Source organism: Sciurus vulgaris, assembly GCF_902686455.1.
Source record: "Sciurus vulgaris genome assembly, chromosome: X".
Taxonomy (NCBI): domain Eukaryota; kingdom Metazoa; phylum Chordata; class Mammalia; order Rodentia; family Sciuridae; genus Sciurus; species Sciurus vulgaris.
Window position 1 is genome coordinate 120,828,586 of NC_136471.1, and position 11,495 is coordinate 120,840,080.

Genomic DNA, 11,495 nt, shown 5'->3' on the forward strand with positions numbered 1-11,495 from the left:
TACAGGAAAACTGTTTCACAAATAATGCTACTAATTCACCTCATTCTCCCATTCTTTTCTTAATGTTTCAGTCACTTAGGAACATGTCTCTCAAGCTTCCACAAATCTTTTGACTCAGGTTTATATCTCTTTGTTTATATGTGTGTATATGTTGTTATAATTTTTTATAGTTGTAGGTAGCCAGAATGCCTTTATTTTATTTGTTATGTGGTGCTAAGGATCAAACTCAGTGCCTCACGCATGCTAGGCAAGCACTCTGCCACTGAGCCACATCCCTAGCCCTAAGACTATTTAACGGTATTCTTCCCTGGGAAGAAAATAGTAATTTAAAGGATTGAAATGACTACTCTTTTGTTAGCCAGAAGCTTTGTCTGGACTACTTGCTGAGACCAGTACCAGCTACCTCTGGCTATCTGATAACCTAAAATAAGGAGGAAATGAGTTGATTGTACTTTTCTTTTCCCAGCCTAAAATTTACTTATTCAACTCCTCAGGAACCCAGCAGTCAAAACAAAGCACAGATTGAATCCTGCTGGTTATTGGAGTTTAGCAGTACTGGAAGCCAGCTGGTGGCAGCAGAAGAGACATGATAGAAGATGTACCATGGTGGCAAAGAACTTCCAAATTTTTCTTTAAAAACACGCTATTTTTTCACAGAAAAAAATTGTGACAATTTACAAATCATTTCAGGTTTCAGTTAAGTAACTAGTATTTTAAATAAAGGACACAGCCAAGCTTTTATTCATATCATTTTAATTTAGTGTATTATTTTTAGAGGGGCCCTGAATATGTATTTTGTCTGAATGTTACAAATCTATCTGGCTGAAGCAGAATATCACTGTATTATAATAAACTTCTAAGATAAAAGAATATGTGAAATATAAAAATTAAAAATCTTACTATAATTTTAATTGAAAATGTTAGTATTCGATTAGCCACTGCATAATATATTCATATTTCAAAACTATATGCTATACATGATAAATATATACAACTTTTATTTATCAATTTTAAAATGTTAGTATTCAAATTTTTTAAGTTTGACATTACATTGAAGACTGTTTATTTCTCATCAGTTGTAAGCTGTTTCTGGGGTCATTAAACTCTACATTTATAACACTGAATTGTACCAATCAGGATAAGCCAGGATATGCTTTGGAAACAAACCCTAAAATCCAGTAGCTTAAAACAACAAAGACTGCCAAGTGGGTGGCATATTTCTGTAATCCTAACTACTACTACTTAGGAGTCTGAGGCAGGAGGATTGAAAGTTCGAGGCCATCCTTGGCAAATTAGGGAAACCCTGTTTCAAAATAAAAAGGGCTGGGGATGTAGCTCAGTGGTAGAGTGCCCCTGAGTTCAATCCCCAGTACAAGAAAAAAAAGTTTTTGTTTTGTTTTTGTTTTTGCTACATATCCAGCTGGAGCCATTGGGATTACAGGCATGTGCCACTGTGCCTGGCTTTTTTTTTTTTTTTTTTTTTGTACTCATATGGTTTTTTTTCCCACCAGAATGGCTAATATATCATATTGCAGGAAATGGAAGTCCTTATGTACTTGGTGTTTTTTGAACTGTGGTAAAATATACATAACATTAAAATTAGCATTGTAACCATTTTAAGTGTACAATTCAGTGGCATTAAGTACATTCACAGTGCTATATAACTGTCTTCACTATATATTTCCAAAATTTTTCATTTTTCTAAAAGAAACTCTACCCATTAAATAGCAACTCCCTATTCTTCCTTCCCCCAGCTCCTGGAAGCTTCCTATGAACCTGTTCCCTCCCCACACCACCAGGGATTGAATCCAGGTGTGCTTAACCACTGAGCCCCATCCCCAGCCCCTTTTATTTATTATTTTTTTTAAATCTTGAGACAGGTTCTTGCTAAATTGCTTAGGGCCTCACTAAGTTGCTGAGGCTAGCTTTAAATTTGTGATCCTCCTGCCTCAACCTTCCTGAATTGCTGGCATTATAGGCCTGCGCCGCCATGCCTGGCTTATGGGAAGAGTTCCTGCAGATCTTTGAGAATGTATCTTCAGAACCCAAGATAAACCAAGTGCATTGGTGCATGCCTTTAATCTCAGAGGCTCAGGAGGCTGAGGCAGGAGGATTGAGAATTCAAAGCCAGCCTCAGCAATTTAGCAAGGTGCTAAACAACTCAGGAAGCCCCTGTCTCTAAATAAAGTACAAAACAGGGCTGGGGATGTGGCTCAGTGGATAAGGGTTTAATCCCTGATACAAAAACAAAACAAAACAAAAAACCCTAGATAGCTCAGACTCTAAGTTAAGATGGTCAAAGACCATAAATTTAAAATCATGGAATTACACTAGGAAAATACTATGTAAACAAAGAAAATAATTTTTATAAAGCTGAGATGTACTGCTCAAATTCATATTTGAGAAACTGCAATTTGGTTCTCCTGTCATTCTCCAGATGCCACGCTGCTCTCCAATTTTACCTTTGTGATCTTCATAACAAAAGATTCTAAACGGAATACCTGGTGCAGGCTTGTAGATATCGCCAAGAAGACCAAGACAAAAGCTTACTACATTTTAGGTGAAGGGTTCATTGTTTGTACTGGTACACATTATCATTAAAAAGAATTATCTACACAGTGGTATTTTTCCCTGGAAAAGCTCATAACAGGATGCATGATAGGAGAGAGGACAAAATAATGTCTGAACATTCTCCACCTCTCTCTCCATAGTAAAGAGAATTTTTTCTTTGCCTTCCTATTTTGCATTTTTCATGATGGACATAGAGATGGACCTGAGAGGCTGTGAGCAAGAGGAAAGGATCTAACAAAAGGCCAAATCAAGCCTGGGATTAAGATTGAAAGGAGGGAGAGATGAAGGAAGAACACCCTGCTGGACATTAGAATGTCTGCTGTCCATTATGATTTGGATGGCCTTTAATGCTCTTACTTTTATTTTTTTTTATTTTGACATGTACAATCAGTCACAAAGTATTAAGGGTTGAATTCAATGAATTTACATGTGTCTATACCTGTGTTTCCACCAACCAAGTCAAAATATAGAACATTTCAGCATTGTATATGTCTTCCACATCCCCTTCTTAGTCAACAATTCCTCTCCCCCAAGAAGTAATCACTCATCTGATTTCTTTCACTCAACTTTATAAGTGTAATATTGAGCAATGTTTTCTACATAGCAAAAGTGTTTTTTTTTTTTAAGCTGTGTGCAGTGGTGCATGCCTATAATTCCAGTTGAGGCAGGAGGATCATAATTTTGAGGCTAGCCTGGGCGACTCAATGAGAACCTGTCTCAAAATAAAATAAAAAGGGCTAAGAATCTAGCTCAGTGGTAGAACACCCCTGCGTTCAATCCCCAGTGCCACAAATAAGATTTTTTTTTAAAGCACTATGTAGTATTTCACAAAATAGTCATATATAGTTGATGGACAGTTGGGTGTTCCAGAGTTTGGCTATTATGAACAACAGCACTATGAACTTTTGTTTATATGTGCTGATGAACATAAGCACTCATTTTCTTGACCATAGATACTGGGCAGATTTCCTGGATCACACACTAGGCATATATGTATTTTTAACATTTGTCCTCAGATAGTTTTCTAAAGTGGATGTACCAATGTATATTCCCAGGAGCAATGCTAGAGGTTCCAGTTGCTCCATATTCTTGCCTGGACTTAATATTTTTAGTCCTTTAATTTTAGTAACCTTGAGTATTTTTTTTGAGGCTCACAAGCAAAGATTTGAAATTCTTTTAAATTATTTTGGTTGTTAAACTCTCCTTCAGCATACAGGATTCTATGCATGGAGTGGGTACATGAAGCCTTAGAAATTATTAGGGAAATCCATAGGTGTTCTGAGGGTTTAGATGTTTGCCATTGCAGTTCAGTGTTGAAGCAAGCACACATCCCTGTGTTTTGTTTGTTGTCTGAAATGGAGTCTTGCTATGCTATACAAGCAAGCTTGTCCCAAACTCCTATATGTAAGTGATCCTTGTGCCTCGGCCTCCTGAGTAGATGGAACTACAGGTGTGCCTAGTACAATCCCTGTGTTCATGAAGGTCAAACTTTATTCTATAAAGATAGAAGAGTGTCTTCTAAAGAAAAAATGGTTCAGTAAAGACAGGTTGGCAAATCTATCAAAAGACTGAATGAATGCATCTTTTTGTTGGATGGTCGTTAAGTGTGCACCAAATCACCTGGAAGATTTGTTAAAACACAGCTTTCCAGCCCCATCTGCAGAATTTCTGATTTAATAGGTCTTGGGTGAGACTAAAGAATCTGTATTTCTAACAATTTCTCAGGTGATACCACTTCTGCTATTCCCAGGACCACACCATAAAAGAGATTTTAGAATGTTCCTGACATATTTGTTGTGGTGGTTTACGTTTTTAGTTTTTAAATTTTAAGAGCTAGTGTAGTTTTGTTGTAAAACACAAGGGTCTAGAGGTAGATAACCTGGGTTTAAATGGCAACTCTACTACAATGTAAGTCATGCAATTTTGCAAATTAATTTCTCACTTGTAAAATGTGAATGTTAGTGAGTGTTTTCTGCAAGGTACGAGTTCCTCCTGTAAAACACTTCTCATAGTATATGGAATATGGATTTTTTTTTTTTTTTTTTTGGTACCAGGTATTGGACCAGGAATGCTTAACCACTGAGCCACAGCCCCAGCCCATTTTATTTTTTATTTTGAGACAGAATCTCACTAAATTGTTTAGGGCTTTGCTAAGTCGCTGAAGCAGGCTTTGAATTTGTGATCTTCCTGCCTCATCTTCTGGGGTCACTGAGATTGCAGGCATGTGCTACCATGCCCACCAGAATATGGATTTTTAATTTTTTCACTTTGGGATTAGAATATAGTTATATATGTAATGCAAATTGTCAAAACAAAATAACTAAAAAATTGCACCTATTTTCTAATAAGATAATGAAACTTGCAGAAATCTACGTTTTTCTTTTTTGAGGTATTGGGGATTGAATTCAGGGGTACTCTACCACTGAACTATATCCCAAAGCCTTTTTTAAAATTTTTGTATTTTGGGACGGGGGTCTCACTAAATTGCCAAGGCTGTCCTTGAACTTGCAATCCTTGTGATTTTCCTGCCTCAGTCTCCAGAGTTGCTGGTAAGGCCAGGGGGCAAAAAGACAGTCAATGTAGGTAATAAATGACCGAGTCAGACAGGAAAAGATGAGGGCTAGTTCAAAAGGAAATAAAATGCTGGTGCCTCCAGAACCCCCTCCCCCAACCTGTTGCCTAGGCTACCTGCATCCAGGGAATTATTCCTCCATACAGGGAGTTGTGGGAGTTGTTAATGAAGTACCTCCTGGGAAGTGCCTTTCCTGCTTCTTGGGCAGACACGGAGAGGCATCCCTGGAATGCTTCTTTCCTACCTTTTGGTCACTAGTCACTAGGTAAGATAAGAGGAGGAGGGCATAAAAACAAAGGAAATCTAAAATGTATAAAAGGGGCAGGACAGCTCTGGGGCCCCTTCTCTTCGGAGAATTCTATCTCTTTTCTATCCTTTAAATAAAACTTGCTTTCTACACCTGCTCAGAGTTTCTTGGGTGTTCAGTCTTCAACATCTGGGGAAACGGGACTCGGCTCTGATTGATTACCTTCACCAGCATCACTGAGATTACAGACTTGTACCACCACACCTGGGGCAGAAATTGAATTTTTAAATTTCCGATTTTTATTAATTTTGCAGAAAGCATCCATTGTGTCAACAACGAAACTAATAGATCATTTGAAAACATTAGCTTACACTTTGTCTTTAGGCCATTTTATGCTGCCATAACAGAGTACCACAGAGTGGATAATCCATAAACAACAGAAATTCATTTTCTCACAGTTCTTAGGGCTGGGAAGTCCAAGGCCAAGGTACTGGCATCTGGTGAGGGCCTTCTTGCTGCACCCTCATGTGTGGAACATAGAGCTAGAGAGCAAGAGGGGGTAGAACTCAATGTTTTAACATGGCATTAATCCCAACCATAAGGCCAAAGCCCTCACAGAGCTACCACTTCCCAAAGCTTCTACCTGCTAACTCTGCCACAATGGCAAACAAATTCCAAAATGAGTTTTGGAGGGGAAAAACATCATTCAAATATTAGCACACTTTCTGTGTAAATCTTGTCCAATATTCTGTACATATTCACAATGGACATTTTATCCATTTGGGTTTAATGGGTTTTGGTAAGAACTGAAAACTAGATGGTAGCTGTACTTGGTACTTGCAATTTTTTTATTTACTTATTTAAGAGTGGCATCATTAAAATTACTGGATTATTATCCATTTGGCTTTTTTAAAAACTGCCAAAGGTTAAATGCAATGCTACTGGGCTTCAGCATATTGACAGATAAACTTAATCAAAATGTTGCAAAAGTTTTAAAATCAGAGCTCAAAAAAATTTTGGCCAAGGAAATTTTTCATGCAGGAAACATGATGTAAACATCTATTTTTTTCTTATTCTTTGGGAAAATGGAATTGCCCACTATATAATAATCTATCATTCCATCAAAATCTTTTTTATTCAATTAGCTATAAAATTATCTAACCATCAAAAGGCAATCATCTGTAGCAAAAGTATTCTATCTTTAAGGCAAATGTCAATAAAGGTTTCATTTCTTTTTTTTTTTTTTTTTCTTTTTTGCAGTGCTGGGGATTGAACCCAGGGCCTTGTGCTTGTGAGGCAGGCACTCTACCAACTGAGCTATATCCCCAGCCTGGTTTCATTTCTTTTGAAAAATAAAAAGTTCTCTTGCACAATATAATGATGTAGTCTTGTTATTTTCTGGTGCAGTGGTTCTTAAGTGAAGGCACACATCAGAACACCTAGCATTGCTGGATAAAATAAGGCAAACATCTTTTTTTATTTGTTCTTTGTAGATATACATGACAGTAGAGTGTATTTTCACATATATACAAACATGGATTATAATTTATTCTATTTAGGATCCCATTCTTGTGGTTGTACATGATGTGGAGTTACACTGGTCTATGCCTATATGAGCATAGGAAAGTTACATCCGATTCATTCTACTGTCTTTACCATTCCCATTCTCCCTCCCTTCCCTTCATTCCCCTTTGTCTAATCCCCTGAACTTCTATTATTCCCCTCCCTCTTATTGTGTGTTAGCAACTGCATATTAGAGAGAACACTTGGCCTTTGGTTTTTTGCAACTGGCTAATTTCACTTAGCACGATAGTCTCCACACATCCATTTACCGGCAAATGCCATTATCTCATTCTTTGTTATGGCTAATATTCCATTGTGTATATATACCACATTTTCTTTATCCATTCATCAATTGAAGGGCACTTAGGCTGGTTTCATAGTTTAGCTATTGTGAATTGAGCAGCTATGAACATTGATGTGGCTGTATCTCTGTAGTATGCTGATTTCAAATCCTTTGGGTATAAACTGAGGAGTGGGATAACTGGGCTAATTGGTGGTTCCATTCCAAGTTTTCTGAGGAATCTCCATACTGCTTTGCAGAGTGGTTGCACCATTTTGCAGTCCCACCAGCAATGTATGAGTGTACCTTTTCCCCCACACCCTCGCCAACTTTTATCATTATTTGTTTTCTTAACAATTGCCATTCTGACTGGATTGAGATGAAATCTCAGTTTAGTTTTAATTTGCATTTCTCTAATTGCTATAGAAGTTGAACATTTTTTCATATATTTGTTGACCATTCTTATTTCTCCTTCTGTGAAGTGCCTGTTCAGTTCCTTTACCCATTTATTGATTGGGTTATTTATTTATTGGTGTTAAGTTTTTGAGTTCTTTATATATCCTGAGGTGCAGCTGGCAAAGGTTTTCTCCCATTCTATGGGCTCTCTCTTCATGCTCTTGTTTTCTTTGCTGTGAAGAATATTTTAGTTTTATACCATCCCATTTATTGATTCTTGATTTTACTTCTTGCACTTTAGGAGTCTCGTTGAGGAAGTCAGTTCCTAAGCTGACATGATGGAAAGTGGGACTTACTTTTTCTTCTAGTAGGCACAGGGTCTCTGGTCTAATGCCTAGTTCCTTGATCCACTTTGAGTTGAGGTTTGTGCAAGGTGAGAGATAGGGATTCAATTTCATTCTGCTACATATGGGTTTCCAGTTTTCCCAGCACCATTTGTCGAAGAGGCTATCTTTTCTCCAATGTATGTTTATGGTGCCTTTGCCTACTATGAGATAACTGTATTTTTGTGGGTTTGTCTTTGTGTCTTCTATTCTGTTCCATTGGTCTTCATGTGTGGGCAAACATCCTTTTAAATGCATAGTTGGGGCAATAGCTCAGCGGTAGAGTACATGCTTAGCATTTATAAGGCCTGAATTCAATCCCAAGCACACACACACCCAAAATCAAACAAACAAGATAGTAAGGGAAATATAAAAATATAATCAGGTCACCTAAGGACATGGCTTTATGTCCTTCGTTTATGTGAATATCATAGAATGTACACACATACCTGAGTAGCTGGGATTACATATACTTGCCACCACACCCACCTCCAGGGTCCCAAGTTTACAAAGATTTTTAGTTCTAAATACTTACCCTGTCTATGCCCAGGCCTTTGTCCCCTGAACCCCACAGTTATTAAGCTACTCAGGAGGCTGAGGCAGGAGGTTAGCAAGTTCAAACCAGCCTGGGCAACCTAACAAGATGTTTCCAAATGGAGAGAGGCGCAGGGATATACCTCAGTGGTAGAGCACTTGCCTAGCATGTGTAAGGTTCTGGGTTCACTCCCCAGTATTATAATAGAAGAAAAAAAACCTGGGCAGGCTACAACTGAGTGAAAAGAAAGGTCTCTGTCTGCTTTTGCCTGAACTTTGAGTGAAAACTATATACCTATGAGAATTAGCAACCATCATCTTTCCTAGGAGTTTTGTTGATTTGTTGTCTGAATTTATATTATCTCCATGGTTTGGCTATGCTGAGCTGAGAAATTGATATAAAAAATGATCCCAGGCTGGGATATATTTAAGGCTCCTGGCAAAGGCAAATGTAGGACTTCTCTTCAGGGACACACTCAAGCCAGACCAAACTGGGATTGTAGGCTGTTATGGTTTGGACCTGGAATGTCCCCCAAAGGTTCAAGTGTTGAAGACTTGATCCCAAGGGCAGCAGTGTTTAGAGGTGAGTTCTTGGGAAGTGATGAGGGCTCTGACCTTATCAGTGGATTAATCCATAGAGAGATTAATAATTTTGGTGGGGGGTACCAAGGATTGAACTCAGGGGCACTCAACCACTGAGCCACATCCCCAGACCTATTTTGTATTTTAATTAGAGACAGGGTCTCACTGAGTTGCTTAGGGCCTCACTGTTGTTGACTTTGAACTTGGGATCCTCCTGCCTCAGCCTCCTGAGCTACTGAGATTACAGGCATGAGCCACGGTGCCCAGCAAGAGATTAATAATTTGATGGCATTATTGGGAGGTGGTAGAAACTGTAGGAAGTGGTGCCTTCATGGAGAAAGTGGGTAACTGGTGGTGTGACTTGGAAGGGTATGTCTTGTCCCTGACCTATCTCTCTTTGAGCTCTGCTTTGTGGCTGCCATGAGGTGACAGCTTTACTCTGCCACACTGTCTTGCCATGATGTTTCTGCCTTGGAGACAACTGATCATGTACTGAAATGTATGAAACTTAGCCAAAAATAAATCTTTCCTTCCTTAAGTTGATTTTCTCAAGTATTTGTCACAGCAACAAAAAGTTAACACACTGGGGGACATGGGAGTGATGTTAGGCAGAGCCCAAGTGTTCCCAGGGTGAGGAGCAGCTAAAAAAAGTGAACTGCCTGGTCCTGGCAACCACTCTCCCTCACAAACCCTCCAAGCTGGCCGAGTGCCACCTATGTGGGCCACCTTCTCCAAGTGCTGAGGACTCTCTGAAGGTTCAAAGTTGTGCTCATGAGCTGAGAATTAGTTTGATAGGAATGATTAACTCTGACTTCTGAGGTTCTTAGACTTAGGATTCCTTTCTGCTGCATGCCTTGAACTTTGAAGCTATCCAGATTAGGACTTGGCCTTCAGCTATTACCTGCAGATAATATGAGGCAAAGGAGCCTGTATTTCCACGGGAATGTAAGTTGATAGGCCCAAATAACCAGGCATCTAAAGATGACAGATACCTCAAAACAAACAAACAAAAAACAAAACAAACAAACAAAAAACTGGAAACCATGTACCAGTTTTGCTAAAATACTAAAAAACAAGGTAAGAATTTTAAATAAATATGAAAGGACTTCCCCTTCTGATTATGATGTAGAAATTTTCAACAGACAGTCACCCTCATCATACCAGGTGATTGTGAAGTAACCCTGTGTTTGTCAACTTTTTGTCACTGTGACCATAACACCTGACCAGAACAACTTATAGGAAGAAAGTTTATTTGGGGCTCATGGTTTCAGAGTTTCAGTCCATGGTCAGCCAACTCCATGACTGTGGGCCCAAGATGAGGCAGAGCATCATGGTGGAAGAGTGTGACAGAGGAAAGGTACTCACCTCATGGTAGCCAGGAAGCAGAGAGAGCACAAGGAGCCAGGGACCCTCAGATACATACTTCCTCCACCCACGCCCCACTTGCATATAGTTATCACCCAGTAATCCATTCAAATTATTAAGCCATCACATGAACTAATCCACTGAATAGGTTATAGATATTGTATTCTAATAATTTTACCACCTGCATTAACACAGGAGCTTTTGGGGGACACCTCATATCCAAAACATAACACTCCCCATCTAAAACTTCTATCGTACCCCAATAACATGAATAGCAATAATAGCAGGGATAGATGCACACAAGCTAATTTTAACAAGAATGGTGATCTATGGGGATATTGTTTACATGTTTGTGCTTACATTTTATTCAAGGCTGTATAATTTTTTTCTTGAGAGTGCTCAGTCAGCTAGGGGTTAGTTGGGGGAGAAATAAAGGTAGAGCCACACCTGACACAATGATTTATTACTTCATGTTCCATTAAAAATCCAAAGACAGTTAAGGTTTTCTTCATCCTTTGTCATGGATGTATAAGCCCAAATTATAATTGGTGTGCGAACATTTTAACACTACAACCAGCTTTATAAGAAGAGTCAGCCTAGGCTTGGTGGCACATGCTTATAATCCCAGCAGTTTAGAGTCTGTGGGCTGAAAGCCAACTTCAGCAACTTAGCGAGGCACTAAACAAATTAGCAAGACCCTGCCTCAAAATAAAAAATATCAAAAGGGTTAGGGATGTTGTTCAGAGGTTAAATGCCCTTGTGTTCAATTCCTGGTACAAAAAAAAAAAAAAAAGGCAGCAACTTTATTTAGTTAGCAGCACTTCACTTTCTGATTTATTTATTTTCACAAATTACATTTGCCTATTCAACCCTTTCTTATCAAATCATTCCACATGCAGGGTCCCATGGTCTTTTTTTTTTTAAATTTTGATTCATTGTAAACAAATGGGGTACAACTTGTTTCTCTGATTGTACATGAATCATACCATTTGTGTAATCATA